Genomic DNA, 16,519 nt, shown 5'->3' on the forward strand with positions numbered 1-16,519 from the left:
CTTCAGTAAAAACATATATTAAAAAATCAATATAGTGCATTATATTAATAAGCTAAAAAAGAAAAAAGATACATGATTATATCAATAAATGCAGAAAAAGCATTTGAAAAAGCCCAACATCCATTTATGATAAAAACTCTATGAAAACTAGAAATAGAGGGGAACTTTCTCAACCTGATAAAAGAATATTTACAAAATGCCTATAGCTAACATAATACTTGATGGTAAGAAACTCAAAGCTTTCCCATGACAGTCAGGTATATGGCAAGAACATCCCCTCTTACCGCTCCTTTTCAACATTGAAACCCCAGAAGTTTGTGCCAATGCAAGAAGATTAAAAAAGGAAATAAAAAGAATACAGGTTGGGAAGGAAATAAATAAAACTGTATTTGTTTGCAGATGTCATGATTATCTATGTAGAAAATGCCAAAGAATCAACAAGAAAATCTGTGTAACTAATAAGTGATTAGTTACAGAGCTACAGGATACAAGGTCAGTATACAAAGCCAATCACTTTCCTATATAGTAGCAATGAATAAGTGGAATTTGAAATTTGAAACAATACCATTTACATTATATACAGCAATAGATACTAAGGTATAAATAAAAAAAATGTGTACAAGACCTATATGAGGAAAACTACAAAACTCTGACAAAAAAAAATCAAAGAACTAAAAAAATGGAGAGATATTTCATATTCATAGGTAAAGATTCAATACTGTCAAGATGTCAGTTCTTTCCAAATTTATCTATAGAATCAATGCAATCCAAATAAAAAAACCCAGCAAGTTAGTTTGTGGATATTGACAAATTGATTCTAAAGTTCATATGGAGAGACAAAATACCCAGAATAACCAGTATTATATTAAAGGAGATGAATAAAGTTGGAGACTGACACTACCTGACTTCAAGTCTTACTATAAAGCTACAGTAATCAAGACAGAGTGGTATTAGTGAAAGAATGGAAAAGTAGGTGAATGAAACAGAAGAGAGAGCCCAGAAATAGATCCTCATAAATGTAGTTAACTGATCTTTGATAAATGATTAAAGACAGCACAATGGAGCAAAGATAGTCTTTTCTACGAATGGTGCTAGAACAACTGGCTATCTGCGTGCAAAAGTGTGCATCCAGACACAGAATTTACACTGTTCACAAAAGTTAACACAGAACGGATCATAGATCTAAGTGTTAAAACACAAAATTATATAACTCCCAGATGAGAACAGGAGAAAACCTAGATGACATGGGGGATGGTGATACATTTTTAAATACAACACCAAAGTTGCAGTCAAGGAATGAAATAATTGATAAGGTGAACTTCATTAAAATGAGAAATTTCTGCTGTGAAAAAGACAGTATCAAGGAAAAGAGATGACAAGCCACAGAATGGGAGGAAATACTTGCAAAGACACATCTGATAAAGGACTGTTACCCAAAATATACAAAGAACTATCAAAACTCAACAGGAAAACAACATGATCTTTAAATAGGCTAAAGACCTTAACAGAGAACTCACCAAAGAAGAGACACAGATAAGTGTATGAAAAGATGCTCCACACCATATGTCATCAGGAAGAGACAAGTTAAGACAAGACTGACTTGCTACTGCATGCCTATAGAGAGACCAAAATCTGGAATGCTGAAAACACCAAATGCTGGCAAGGATATGGAACAATGGGAACTGTCATACATTGCTGGTGGGAATGCAAAATGGTATACTCACTTTGCAAGGCAGTTTGATGGTTTCTTAAAAAATTAATCATACTCTTACATATGATCCAGCAGTTGCAGTCCCTGGTATTTACCCAATTAAATTGTGAACTTATGTCTACAAAAAAAAAAAAAAAGCCTGCACATGGATATTTATGGTAGTTTTATTTATAAATGCAAAAACTTGGTAGTAACCAAGATGTCCTTCAGTAGATGAATGAATAAGCAAGCTGTGATATACCCAGAAAATGGAATATTACTTAGTGCTAAGATGAGATGAGCCATCAAACCACAAAAAGACATCGAGGCCCCTTAAATGCACATTACTAAGTGAAAAAAATCTGAAAAGGCTGCGTACTGTATGATTTCAACGATATAACATTGTGGAAAAGGCTAAGTATGGAGACAGTAAAACGATCAGTGGTTGCCAGGGGTGGGAGGAGGCGGAGGGTGTATAGGAAGAATACAGAGGATTTTTAAAAGGACTGTGAAAATACTCTGTATGATACCATGTGATAAATACATTTGTCCAGATTATAGAATGTATGACACCATGAGGTTCATCAATCATAATAAATTTACCACTCTAGTGGGGGATGTGGATAATGTGAGAGGCTGTGCGTGTGTGGGCAGAGGGTATATGGGAAATCTCTATTTTCTCAATTTTGCTGTGAACCCAAAACTGCTCTTAAAAAAAGCTGTCTTAAATAAAGATAAACTTTTTTTATAAAAAACATTAAACAGGGCCTGTGAAAGTCTTGTGTGTCTGTACACATGGCCTGCATAGAAAAGAATATTCTTATGACATTTTCTGAGGTCTGTAACTGGAGGCACCTTATTTATACAGTTTCCTTTACCATTCTATTATGTCACTAATTATGAAAACCCTTCATTTTATTTAAAGGTTTTAGATTTCATAAAGTTCCAATTTAACTGAGGATAGAGTATACAGTTCTGTTTTCTATTCTCCTTACTGCATTAAATGTGACAGGGAAAGCCAACTCTAGCTGAACATCAGTTGTCTGGACCTTACTTTTTGATAGATGAAACAGCAACTTTTTTTTCATTTTTTATTGAAGCACAGTCAGTTACAATGTGTCGATTTCTGGCGTGCAGCACAACGTCTCCGTCATGCATATACATACGTATATTCGTTTTCAAATTTTTTAAATAGCATCTTGGTTACTGAAAACTCTCTTTCAGGTGGAATGTTTGGGCACCTTGTGTGGAATCTGGAAGTCTTTAAGTGAGGTGACAGAATGCCCACTTTCAAGTCTCCAGCTCCATCAAGTGCCAAAACAAGAAGAAAAACAAACAAAAAAGATTATAAAAACCTATCTAGAGATCTTGTGTAACTCCTGATATTTGCATACCAGTTTGAAGTTTCTTAAATGGTTTCTAATTTGTTCTTTCAAACGAAACACTATAATGTTAATAAGACATGATTCACCATCTCAATTTACTATATTTACTTTGTATTTATTATATTACTCTATCATTTATTAAAGAAAGAATGGAACTTCAGAGAGCTTAAGTTGCCTGACATAATTTATGCCTAATGACATTTCTTTGAAAGTCAAAGATGATACTTAAAGGACACTCATTTAATGGCCCATGATTAAATATTGAAAGACAATAAAACTTGAATTTGAGATCACTGTGCATAACGATTTTTCAAGTGAAAAAGGGGAGGTGAATGTGATGTTTAGTTTTATGTATCAGTTGGCTATACCATGGCACCCACTTATTTATTCAAACACTAATCCAGATGTTGCCCTAAAGGTATCTTGTGGAGGTGATCAACATTGACAGTCAGGAAATTAACCTCATACTGAAGACCTCAAGAGCAAAACCTAAGGCCTCATGGAGAAGACAGAATTCTGCCTGAAGACTGCATCTTCAGTTCCTGCCTGAGTTTCCAGCCTGCCAGCCTGGTCTACAGTTTTACAGTTTTGGGACTTGCCAGCTCTCATAATCATTTGACCTTATTTCTTAAAAGAAAATAAATCTCTTCCTCCTCTGCCCTTTTCTTTCAATCTCCCCCTCACCCTCTCACTCACTCACTCACTCACTCTTTGTTTCTCTCCATTGGCTCTGGTTTTAGAGAACCTGACTGACACAGTAAGATATGTCCATACTAAAGCAGCTCTATCACCCTGTGATTAGAGAACTTCACAGGAAGAACGAACATCTGAGGACATTCTGCTCCCAGTTGATTTTGACCCTATTACAAGTGAGCTCTTCACTCACTCAAAAAGATCCTACAGACCACCCCTAGTGACAGTCTGTATCTTGAAAGAATTTGGTAGAATGAACTGTCACCCTACATGGCAAGAATCTCACTGATGAAGACATCAAGGGTATAGAAATTGTGAAAAGATACTGTATAGATTTATTTAGAGGAGACAATAATCTAGAGTGTGTAGATAATCCACATTTAGCAATTAGATTGGAAAATACGAAAACTGAATCTTTTTAAATTAGGCATGCCTAAAGTATATCACATAAAGAAAAAACTGAATTTCCTAATTCTATGATAAAGGAAGAATAATTACACTAAGGGTATATAGAATCAATTATTTTCATAATGAAAGGACTTAGAAGTCATTAAAAAAAATCTTTGCCTTTCCAGAATAGCTTTAGAAATGGCAGAGCTAGAGTAATGAGACAAATGATGAAACCACATGGTGAGTTAAGATAATGTTCAGCTGAATCTTAGAAAAGGCCTAAGATGGGTGAAAACAAACACTTCATCACAGGTAAGTAAGCAATGGTTGAGATAGTTTAGCAGGATTCATACAAAAGAGGACAAACCTGACTCCAAAAATTAGAACAATTATTGACTGCAGATGGAATGAAAGACAGCATGGACCTGTGTGATGTTGTTAGGGGTCAGCTAATATTTAAGAAACACGCTGAAAAATAAACTAACAGGGGATCCTGAGACATCAGGGCTCTACATATAATCATTTGAAAATATGATGAGAATTCTGAGTGTGTCCAAACTTCTGATTAAGGAAGCTACACCAGATTTCAAATGTGGAACATTAGTGACAAAACAAATGAGATAATGTGTATAAACTTTCCTTGTAAAGAGTGATGGTATTCCTCACTCTTTTTGTATTGTAATGTTTCAACAAGTATCAAAGGAATAAGAACTTTCTTAAGCTGAAGAATTTTATTTTCAATTTTAAATGTTTTATTTTCACAGAATATTATAACTCACTGTATTCATCTTTAAGACTGTTTACTTCTGGATTTTCCTATATGGTAATAGAAATTATGGATATTTCCAGATAAGTGTCAGAGGAGTCTTATTATTCTTTGGAATTCCTTGCTGATTTTCCTATTGAAGTGTTTGTTTTTTTGTCACTGACTTACCACAGCATGGCATCTTTTAGCCCAAGGAGGTTAAGTGAAACAATAATTCTTTACAGGCTCATTTTTATGTTTGAGACATGCATCAGTGGGTATCAAATTCTGCAAGAGAAAGTCTCTTGGAATATTTTAAACAGAGGAAGATCATTGTTCGAGAAAAAGAAAAAAAATATATATATATATATCACTTGGGTTTTTATTTTAAAAATTAGACCTCTGGATCCAAATGATCAGTAAAATGTAATAGTTCAAAAGCTGTGTGAGGGGGTAAGAGAGAAATGCATTATTAACTATACAGGTGGTAGGTAGTGCTCCTGCTGAGTAGAATGCCCTATAGTTTCTTACCTAAAGCTGTTTAATTAGCTGAATCTTGTTGCAGAGAGGAGAATTTGTGGCATATTACCACCACAGGACATTTATAAATTGTTACTGTTCACTTGAGCACACATAAAAAGAATCAAATGTGGAACTTCATCTGAAGAAAGACTTCAGATGGTAAAATCCATCTCAGCCCTGGTTCAGTGATCTTAAGGGGAGCCACAAGTCCCATGTTCTCAGCTGGTTTTCTCTTAGTTTATAGGAATGGTATTTTGGAAGAGAACTGGATTTTTTCTTCAGTATTTTTAAAAGTTAAACTGATGGTGATTTTGGTGTTTAAGCCCATGAATCCTTTGGATTAGAAAAAATGTTTCTAAAACACACTGAAGATTTACAGAGTTTTGGTCATTTCCAAATGAATATTGTAATTATGGGCCAGGCTTGGTGAGATACATGCTGTATGGATTGTCAAATTCACTTCTCATAATAGCCCTAAATAGGTACATACTATTATTAGCCCCATTGTATACATGAAGAAATGAAGAACCAGAGAAGCGAATCAGTGACAAAGGTTATAGAACTGAATGGTGGAGATGAGAAGTAAATCCAATTCATTTATCACCAAAGATGGAATCTTAAAGTATGTCTGGGTGATTGATTGAGAGAAGTAGCATTATGCTATCCTTCTAATTTACCTAAAGAGTTTTTTTACTTACTGAAAAATTCATAATGTCTGGCATAGCAATTTCCACTCCACTGTACTCTTATTACAGGTGGGACCACCTGAAGATTATTCTTCCAGGATCCCATGTGTTATATGCTTTATGACATCCACCTGTTAGTTTCTGCTGGCGAACAACTGAGGAAGGTGAATTTCATTCGAACTGTTGCCCACTGTGCACCTAGCGTAGGTCAGGCTCTGAGTATCTTGTGCTGCCTCATTTCCTGCTCCTGATTTGACCCTCAAATGCCTATTTCACCTCAGTGGGTGAGTGTGTAGCCATTTTGAATTAAGTAATTTATTTGGCCATAGTTTTCTCGACTGCAAATTGAGGCTACTAAAAGAAACTTCCTATGAGTTTGTCATGTTGATCTTGTGCGTCAGTTACCGTCAAGTGCTGAGCTCAGCACCTGAAATGTACTAACCAGGAGAAGTACCAACAGAAGTAGAAGAAACAATGTAGAAATGGCGGTGGTGAGGTGGTAGTTGTAGGTGAAGTGTCTTATTTATATATTTTCTCTAATTCTAATATTAAAAGACAAGAAGGAATCATGGAGCAAAATCAGAAAAAGAAGAAAAGACAGAAATATTCTTATTTAAAGAAGACAGAGAACAGGAAACAATTTATTATAAATTTCTCACTGTTTGAAAATCTTATTCAATCTGTTTTCATAGGATGCCTTCAGATACAGAAATAAAATAGGATTATTTACTGCTTAAAAATAGGGGTGAGGAGATGAGAGAAGCTGTGTTCTAAACAAAGAATTGATTGCAAAAGAAAGTAAAACAGTATTGCTGGTCAACATAGAATTCAGGTAAGTGTAGGGGTAATAAGATTTAAATTTGTGTGATTCCAGTGAAGCTATTCTGTTGAGTAGCAATCTACCACGATTTTCAATTTTGAAAGTGCTTTCTCGTATGTTACATCTTCTGCTCTTTGCAATACAATTGAGAGTCTCAGGAAAGGTTGTATATCCATTTTACATCAGGAAATTGAGGCTTAAAGCAGAATGTCACTTATCCAACATCAAAAAAGCAGAATGTGTCAGAATCAAGGTTACAATATTTTTCTTCCCATGCGTACTCAATTTTTTTCTGTTGTTTTACACTCTGCCATTCATTTTACAAAGATCACATGATTAATACATTTTGTCCTGTACCTTTTCTATAATAGACCATGTCCTAAGCTTATAAAAGAAAATATGAGGTAAACACAGTTAAGGTGAAATCTTTGCTAAATATTAAGCGCTCTATTGTTATTTTTCTGAGAACCACTGAGTGTTTTCCAGCTGTGACATTTTTCTGATTTCCATAAAGGGAACCAAATATAGATTCAATGACTTGAATCTAGAATCAAGTAGATTTCAAAAAGAAGTCAAATGCTTCTTCACAATTATCATTTATCTTATTTTTAGACTCTATAATAAAGGCTTTACTGAAATATGAAGTAGAAAGCAGTAAGCTTTAATGACTCATCATCATACATTTTAAAATTTAAAATATCAATTGTGTATGTGTGTGTGTGTGTGTATATATATATATATACACTTTTATATTAATACATTTTTCCTTCTTCCTTTGAGTCTATTTTTTTTCCCTTTTTTCAACTAAGGAGCATTCATTTGTAGTGTGATCAGAGGTTCTGGCCAGAAAATACAGTACAGAACTTCTATTGTACACATAATAGACATATACCTGTTAATTCACTGTGCAAATCTAAGCTTTTAGTAGTACCCTTCAAGTCTAATCAGGATTTTCAAAATTCTACTGCGTTCTTGTATTTTCTTTGTATGCATGTGGCTGTAATAAGCTAAAGCATTTGCCTTAATTTGGGAGTTTCATGAATTTTAAGACACCAATGTGTCTGTATTTTCTTATGGAAAAATAAATCCAATATTAAGAGGGGTGTTAACTGAAAAGTTAATCTGTGTGACTAATCCCTGAAACCATAGCCTGGCAGGTGTATGGCTTTTTTATAAAAGACTGTAAGCATTGCTTACTGCTTCCTCATGTGAGTTTTGGTAAACTACTGGGTAATGCATCTACTGACACTGAAGATGAGTTTCTTTCTTCTCACATGGCCCTTTCCTGTATTTTCTTCAGTCATAGTAATGTTTTTTATAGTATCAACATTTGCCACATACTAATTAGAAAAGGTGCTTCTCAATTATATTTTCATCCTTGTGACTGCTAAAATGTGCAAGGATATATATTCCTTAGATTTATTTCTAAATATTTCTTGGCTATTTTATTCACTGTCATATGAAATCATAAGAACAATAGACTTTTAAAAATTACTTACAGCCCTGTTATCAATCAAGTCAATTTGACAACTCCTTTTGTTCCAATCTTACTCGCATGACTACAAAATTTAAATAGTTTTAATTATGGATAGCTTTCCAATTTTTTTTTAATTTTTGGTATTTTGAACAACTCAGCTCTCAAAACATAGAAAAGTCTTTAAGATCCAATTCCAGGGAAATAATAAAACTGAGATCATTTTGGACTTGTATGTGGTTATTCTTAAAACAAACAAACAAAAATAAGTAAAATGAATCTAGTTAGACCCTGGACTGTTTGCTTCATTTGACCTTTATCCGTGTAGCAGCTGTACTCTGGCAGGATGTGCCATGTGAGAATATAAGGCTTTTTTATTTTCAAAATAAAAATATCATTAAACATCTTTGCTTGGTAAGAATAAAGCGGTAACTCCAGCCATAGCTACAGCGACAATAAAATAAGCAGTTAGAATACTAATGAATCCATTTTATAGCAAAGTGAAATGAGAACTCCCAAATGACTGAGCAGCAGGGGTGAGCCGTATCTCTCAACTAGCCTTTCAGCAGGTCAATAAATCATTAATTAACTTTTTTATCCTCCTAGAGAAGTCCTCTTCTGTTGATAGACATCTCAGGAGATTCCCTTTTCATTTGACAGAATGCCAAGCATCCAAATAGATTGTTTATCTGAATCCAATATTCAAAGGATCTCCTCTGAGATGCAAAATGCATTTTTAACATCATAGTTAGTTTGAGTATGTTGTCCCACCCTAAAAATGCTTGCTGCCTAGGTAGTCAAGCCTTGTTAATCAGAGTTAACCCAGAACAGTAATTGTTTATGCTTTTCCCTAAAATTTTCCCAGGTTTTCTTTTCTTCATCAGCTGCCACCAAAAGCAAACACGGAGACGTAGGTAGCATGTACAACACACCTGAGCCTCCAGAATCTCGGGTTATTCTACAAATCCTTTAGTGATCCGTCTCCGTGAAGCTTTCTTGGTTTCCCCCTTTCTTTGAATTTTTCTTATCCTGAGTTCCTATAGGCTTACTAACTAATTTATGTTAAGGAAGGACAAATAGCCCAATGATTAATTCCATTGTCTAATTTGTCTCCAGCAAAAAAAAAAAAACAAAAAAACAGAAAAGCAAAAAGCAATGCCTAGAACCATTGTAAGCCCTCAGTCAACACTGAATCTGAACAAATAAAAACATAAATAAAGCAAGAAACAACAATTTTATTTTAATTTTCAGAGTAAATTCTTGTGACTTATATGAAGAAATACAAGCTTGAAGTGACTTTATAAGGGCTAAATTATTTGAACAAGACAAGTGATTTACGTAAGAGTTCTTAGGCCAAGAATGAAATGAACTCAAAACATGAAGGTAATTATAAAGCCCAGGTTAATGAGAATGCATGATGAGCTACGTTTTTTTCTAACCTATAATAAAATAAAATTCAACAAGTTGGAAAGAGGAGAAAGCTATAAAATGGAACATGACCAGGTAATAGATTATCAAGGCCCTGATTCATGAGGCTGACTTTGGAGAGACCAGCATCAGAGACCAAGCAGCCTTCATCCAAAAGAATAGTATCAATAGTTGAATGGGAGCAGAATTCCAGTCCTCATTTAAAGAAATACCAGATACACGTCCAGGCATCTACGTTAGCCAATATCTCATTCGTATAAAGATCATACAGTGTATTTTATCCACAGCAGTGACACCTATCGGTGCCCCCAAATGTTGTTTAGCTCCATCCAAAATTCCCATTTTAACCTCCCCTCTTTAATTGATCCAGGCAAACATTCTCCCTGATAACGAAGCTGGAGCTTAGATACTTAAGGTAGGGGTCTTTGTGTTATGAAAAGGGACCTAATGAAACTATTCTAAGATCTTCACCAAAGCTTTGAAAACAGTGAAACACTACCTCTACTCATCACTCATACATACCCTAATTAGAGAAATAACAGAAATAGATCCAATCCATTATGCTACAGAATTTCACACTCTCACTTCTGGATGCTTAACAGCTGAGCATAGGTAAGTCCAAATAGCTATCACTGATTTTAGCTTTCTTCATAGAAACTAGCAGAGCAAAGGCATATAAACTTGCGAAGGTATAATGACTCACTTGAAATTCAGTGTAATAAACGGCACCCGAGGTAAGAATATATGACTTGTGGAGTCAGTGGGGGAAACAGGAAAGGAATAAATAGCATAATATAAAAAATAAGGACAATATAAATAAAAACACTGCAGAATTCAGAACAGCACAAACCTGCCTAGTGTTTACTCATATAAAGAAATAAAACACATCGTGATGTTGATTTTGCTAAGAGCAATGCTGTATAAGTCAGGGTTACTATAGTTCAGATTTTCAGTTGGTAATTGCCATGAGTTTGAGTTGAGTTTGAAAATATTTTTTTGGTAATAAGGGACTATTTTGTTATGAACTTGCTTATCTTTTATCATTAATTATACTGCCATCTAGTAGGATGGTTTTTTATATCACTGATGTTAGAACTAAATTCTAAAATAGAGTAAATATTAGGGAGTACAGATTCAATGAAAAACAGTATTGGTAGTAAGCAACTGAGGACTCTACCTCTAACTTGAACCTGAAAGTATGTTGACGTGTCTGTCATGTCACCTTAAACCAATAAATATTTAGGTCTTAAGCAAAACTGCGCTATGCTTCTGACATTCTTGTGGTAAAAACATTGTCAGCAAAAGACAATTTAATCGTAATAACAAGGTCGTGCAAACTTTTTAGAAAGCATTAGCTTTCAAATGTTACGTTTATAAATGGAATTAAGCCCAATGAGTGCATTCCTGTTTGTTCTGATATAAATCTAAAACTGGATACTTGGGAACATTGCAGACACATTGTGATAAGCTTGCCTGTTATATGAGGGTCTCAATTAATTATTTTGAAAAATCACCAGTCTTATCACTTGGAATTGCTGACAACTACCTCCCTGCTCAACTTCTGGTTCACAGAAAACTCAAATGCAGGGAATATAAGAAAATGCTTAGCATCCTTTGTTTAAACGACTTCAGCAGATCTAATTAAGCAATTCTCGATTTCCACAAGGATACAGAATTTAACTACAACCAGGGAGATTTTTAGTCCCAGCGCAGAGTAAGTGGTTCATTCTAAGCACATGGTGGTTTCCACTTGGCAACAGGAGGCAACAATTCAAGCCCAAGGCTCAGGGTGACTTTCTCTCACATGCCTCCACCTCTTCTCAGCAACCATGACACATGTCTCCACCCCATTTAATTCCCATTTTTATTGTCAAGACTTCTTAGTTTTATATTTAACTTTTCTCATTTAGTTATTTCCTTATGTTTCAGTCGCAAAACTTGAAAATTATTTACAACAGCAACTATGTTTCAAATATATTGGAACACAAATGATTACATTTCTCAAAATACATACAGAAATCAAGTTGCATATAATGGAATTTTCCATAAGGGAATTCATGATAAGAAAATCATTTCTGTATTTAAGAAGAATTTCTAGGCCAGTGCTTAAGCAGAGACTTAAAATATCAGCTCTGAAACTAGAAAGCAGCATCCTCCGTCAATCCAGGATATTAAAAATAAGTATATTTGATAGTGAAGAGGATTCTTAGAACCTGAGAAAAAGGAAGGACTCAGTCAAATAATAGATTATCCTCTCATCTATAGCAAGTGCTTATATAAGTTACTAAAATATGAAGATGAGTGAATAACATAAAAAACCTACTGTAGTCCTCAGTGTAGGTAAGAAAAATATTTCATCTGCACTGTTAGTTGTCATTTTCAACTAATTTTGTTTGTAGGGTATGTAAAGTTCCAACTCAAAACATATAATTCTCCCCAATTTTCTGCCATTATAAATAAATAAACTTATGAACTTGAAAAATCTTACCTGATTAATGCAATCAAGTATATAATACCCAGGATAAGCAAACTTAGCAAGCTGCTCCCCATGAACAATGATGTTTCTAACAAGGTCCCTGTGAGTCCACATAAGTGTGCTAACTTTCAAAAGCATTTACTCTAGTGTAAATGGACTACTTAAAAGTTGTGACAACCTATGAACAAATTTTTTCTCTCAGTAGACACTGGGCCACTTTAAGGCAAAGTTTGATCTGAGTTCCTGTGTTTGTGTCCTCAACTCTTAACAGTGGTACCTGGTGCGTAATGATGTTCCCTGTGTTTTTGTTGAAGGAATTAATAAATGAATGAAAATGTATAGTTCCACAAGTGCCAAGCAGCTTTAACATCAAGAGAATCAGAACCAAACAAGACAAATTTTGATGCTCAGGTAAAATAAGGTTCTTGTTGGGTTTTGATTTGCTGGGGTCAAACATAAATTGATTGCCATTTAAAGAGAAAAAAATAGCTTTAAATAATCAGTCTCTAGAGAAACAGAATTCTAGCTAGGTGGCACTTTAATGAATTGAAATACCACAATGATAGAAATATAATTAAGAACTAGTATTACCTTTTTGTGTTTAACACACCTTAGGGAACTCTAAGAAATAAGCTTGTCAAGGATAAATAAGACCTGAAATCCATTGAGATTAGAAACTAATCAATTTTCTAAAAAGAAAAGAAAGTATTAACCTCTGATAATTTATACAATTTAGTCAATGTAATGTCTATTTCATATTACTATAAAAACTATGAAAGAAGTTCTGTGCAAAATTTGTATCTTACTGCAACTAATAGGTCCCCAGTGTTTGAATACTCATATTTTACATTATGTGAATTACTTTAGCATCTACATGGTAAATGTATTGTGTTTTCAAATCCAAAAAGCTAATAATTGGCAAGACTTTAAGAGGCATTTGTTACATCTTCAATGTTTTGTTTGATTCACAATGTGGCAGAATCTATAAAACTGATTCAGGGTCAAAAATATCTAGTGGACATGGTGGCCAGAGTGACTCCCAGATCATCTCTGATCTCAACTCTATGTAAATTTATTTCTGAACTGAAAGTGTGTTCAGAGTAACACTGAAGATTGTTTTTGTTCTAGTAACTCTGTTATTACATTAGGTATCTAGCAGTTCGGATTCTGTGTTTGCAGAGAGAATTACATTTTAATTGCAGAGGAAGCATTTTAAAATAATATGCTCTTACAATTCAGTAACAAGCCTACAAATAAGCCAGTAAAAATGGGCAAGATTTGAACAGTCACCTCACAAAACATGATATGAAAATGACTAATAAGTCCATGAAAAGACACTCAGCATCATTAGTTTTTAGGGAAATGTAAATTAGAAGCACAATGAAGTAATATTGGAAAACTCAGAGTGACTAATATTAAAATGACTAATAATATCATGTGTTGGCAATACGCAAAACAACTGGAACTCACACACTGCTGCTATAAATTTAATATGGCAAAACCGTTTTGAAAAACAGTGTGACAGTTTCTTACAAAGTTAGATACTCTTACAACCTAAAAATACTAGTTTTCAGTACTTTCCCCAAGAGAAATAAAAACATATGTTCACGCAATGATATATATACAAGTGTTGATAGCAGCTTAAATTCTGACTGCCAAAACTGCAACCAACCAAAATTTCCGTCAACAGGTGACTAGATTTTTGAAAACCATCGTATATTCATATGGTAAAATACTATACAGCAATAAAAAGGAAGGGACTCCTGCTACTTGAGGTTTCAAATGCATTATGCTGAGGGGCAGTAGCTAGTCACAATAGAAGGTATAATGTATAAGTCTTATGGGAAAGCCAAAGCTAATCTCTGTGGCAGCAAAAGAGGTTTCCTAGGGCTAGGTGAGTGACTGAGTAGATTTCTTAGTATAATGGATATGATCCACTACTTATTTGCTGTGGGCAGTTCCACTGAACACACATTTCTCAACACTCAGGAAAATGTATACTTAAAACAGATGTATTATATTGCATGTAAATTATAGCTTAAAAAGTCAATTAAAAATTATACCAATCTTTAATAAAATAGGTGTAACTCTAACAATATACCTTGCCAAAGAATATAGCTGAATATATATGTTTTAGTAAAAATGACAATTTAAAATCAAAATGATAATAATACTAAGAACATTTCTGAAAATTTACCATAAAAAGAATAGTAACATCTTGGAGTGCTTACTATACAGAGTACTTGTATTAGCACTTTTAACTTTGACCAGGTAAGGAATCTGAAAAATGAAAAGTTGATAACTAAGAAATGAGAACTTTATTAACTTGCTCACATTCTCACAGATATTCAAGACTGCATCAGGGTACAAAATCCAGACCTCTCTGAATTTAAAGCCCAAAGAACATAAAACCTGAAACTGTAAACATTCTAAAAGAAAATCTCCTTGATTTGGTCTTCGCAATGATTTTTTGTATATGACACAAAAAGCACAAACAAAAGAAAAATTTAACAAGTAAGACTACATCAAACTAAAAAGCTTTTACACACCAAAATAAATGATCAACAAAATTAAAAAGCAACCTACAGAATAGGAGAAAATATTTGTAAGCCATATAACCAAGAAGAGGTTAATATCCAAAATATATAAGGAACTCTTACAACTCAATAGCAAAAACAAAACAAAATAATCCAGTTAAAAATGGGCAAAGGACCTGAATAGACATTTTTCCAAAGAAGACATAAATGGACAACAGATTCATGAAAAGGCTGTCAACATTACTAATTATTAGGGAAATGCAAATTCAAAGCACAGTGATATCACCTTATACCTGCTAAGGATGGCTATTTTCAAAAGTATAGGAGGTAAGTGCTAGCAAAGATGTGGAGAAAAGAGAACCTGGCTACATTCTTTGATGGGAATGTAAATTGGTACACCAATTATGGAAAACGGTATGGTGGTTCCTAAAAAAATTAAACATAGAGCTAACATGTGATCCATCAATCTCACTTCTGGGAATATATCCAAAGCTAACAAAATCATTATCTCAAAGAGTTATCTGCACTTCCATGTTCATTGCATCATTGTTCATAATAGCCAAGATATGGAAACAACCTAGATGCCCATCAACAAATGAATGGATAAAGAGAATGCCACACACACAGTGAAATATTATTCAGCCACAGTAAAGAAATTTTCATCTGTGAAAATATGGATAAAATTAGAGGCATAATGCTAAGTGAAATAAGCCTGACACAGAATGGTATCACTTAAATGGAATTTTAATAATAATTGTTTATAATATATAAACAAACAAACAAACTCAGAGAGAGTAGAGTATAGGTTTCCAGAGGCTTGAGGAATGAGGGAAAATGGGAAAAACTGATCAAAGGGCACAAATTTTCAGTTATAAGATAAATAAATTCCGAGAAACTAATTATAGCATGATGATTATATTTAATACTGTATTATATACTTGAAATTGTTAAGGTTGTAGACTTTAGGCATCCTTACCAAAAACAAACAAATAAAAAAGGAACTATGTGAGGTTATAAATATGTTAACTTGATTGCAAAAATCATTTCACAATGTTTACATATATAAAATCGTCTCATATTCCTAATGGGGATGGAACATTTGAGTTTCTGATAATTACAAGTTTCTATTTTATTACTGTAAATGAATTGCTTTTTAAAAAGGCATTTTTATCTTTACCTTGATTTTTAAAGATATGTTTTTAACTATTTTATTCTGTTTTAGCTGTACTAAAGAAAAACAAAGTACAAGGATCCAACTTTTGATTCATTTTCCCTCTATATTTACAAACTAGAAATTTAGAAGTAAGCAGAATATTCTAGGATTTAGAGAGTTTAGGGAGCACTGGGAATAAATATGAGCAAGTTCCAAGGAGGCAACTGATGAAAAATCCCTGTGCTCATTTCAGCAGCACAAAATTGTAATGATACAGAGAAGATTAGCCTGGCCCCTGTGCAAGGATGACACACAAACTTGTTCAATATTTTTTAAAAATCCTTGTTGTCATGCAGTTTTCCCTTTTTATAAGAGACATTTTCTGTGGCATTTCTCTACTTAAATTTAAAACTGGGTCTTCATTTCAGTAAAGGTTAAGGGTTCCCTTAAAAGGGGTATTAAGGTTATCAACTTATTAACATTTACATAGATCTGGATGATGTTTTGACTTCAGAGCAAA

At 33.8% G+C, this 16,519-nt stretch overlaps 1 long non-coding RNA gene and 1 pseudogene across 2 annotated transcripts in view; one reads left to right on the forward strand and one right to left on the reverse strand.

Annotated features, from left to right (window-relative positions):
- LOC141574227 (uncharacterized) overlaps positions 1-16,519 on the reverse strand; it is a 280,600-nt gene that overhangs the window by 70,007 nt on the left and 194,074 nt on the right. The gene's annotated exons all lie outside the window — the stretch shown is intronic.
- LOC123618977 (U6 spliceosomal RNA) lies at positions 16,240-16,332 on the forward strand (annotated as a pseudogene).

This window comes from Camelus bactrianus, chromosome 2 (genome assembly GCF_048773025.1).
Source record: "Camelus bactrianus isolate YW-2024 breed Bactrian camel chromosome 2, ASM4877302v1, whole genome shotgun sequence".
In the NCBI taxonomy this organism is placed as follows: Eukaryota; Metazoa; Chordata; class Mammalia; order Artiodactyla; family Camelidae; genus Camelus; species Camelus bactrianus.